The sequence below is a fragment of the Gigantopelta aegis genome, chromosome 12 (genome assembly GCF_016097555.1).
Source record: "Gigantopelta aegis isolate Gae_Host chromosome 12, Gae_host_genome, whole genome shotgun sequence".
NCBI classification, from domain to species: Eukaryota; Metazoa; Mollusca; class Gastropoda; order Neomphalida; family Peltospiridae; genus Gigantopelta; species Gigantopelta aegis.
In genome coordinates, this window is record NC_054710.1 from 28,200,052 (window position 1) to 28,201,038 (window position 987).

Here is a 987-nt window from a genome sequence, read left to right on the forward strand (position 1 = left end):
GTGTATGCCATGTACTGTGATAAACAGTGTATTGAGGAGTGGATTAAAAATGCATTACACGGATATACTTAAAGATGTATTGTATCTTCAAAAGTAAGTATATATTATATTAAGAAACAAAAATCATATTTCAAATAAATAAATATGTACGTTAGGGGCACACCGCTCTCCCCCTGCCCTATCCGCCCCCCTTCCCTACATCCAACACTGTGTATATATGTATATATATATATATTATCGTCATCGAGATGTGTGTGTGTGTGGGGAGGGGAGTAAACAAAATTCAAGTGGGCTCACACCTAGTTTAGATTACCGGGATGCGGATCAACGAAACGATTCACAGCTGACAGATATCACATTTCAATTTGACTCCCAGACTGTGGGGCCTTACATCGTATAAGATTAGTTGCTAAAATAATTCTCACAAGTATGTGGATTTTTCCTATGGATATTATTCTAATTTAGGTGAGTACAACATTGGCAAGACTTCCGAACGTTCCAGCATTCAGTTCATTCATAAATGTGTAATACAAATATCAAGGTATCATTTATTAACGTTTCACAACTCTTCATTCTTTCTTTATTTCTTCTCTCGTACACTTGTATTCAATGTTGGGTGCGATGAACGGTCTCTTTCATAAGCTGCTATATAATAACAAAGGGGGTGGGGGATATTAATTAACATACGTCTTTTAAGTAACCATTGTCTTCAAATACACATTTGGACAAACTACTGTATTGAGCCTTACATCGGTTCTTAAAAGAAAAACTGGAATGTACAATGTAAGAGTGACGTCAGTATTACACCCATTCTTAAAATAAATGTGCCCACACCCTTCTAGAGGCGGGGCCTAGCGACGTCAGCATTGCATCAGTCAGTTCTTAAAATAAACTTGTATACACCCTTCTGGAGGCGGGGCCTAGTGACGTCAGCATTGCATCATCTTTCGTCATCCCCTACGGCGCAGTTTGGCGGCCATCTTGGAT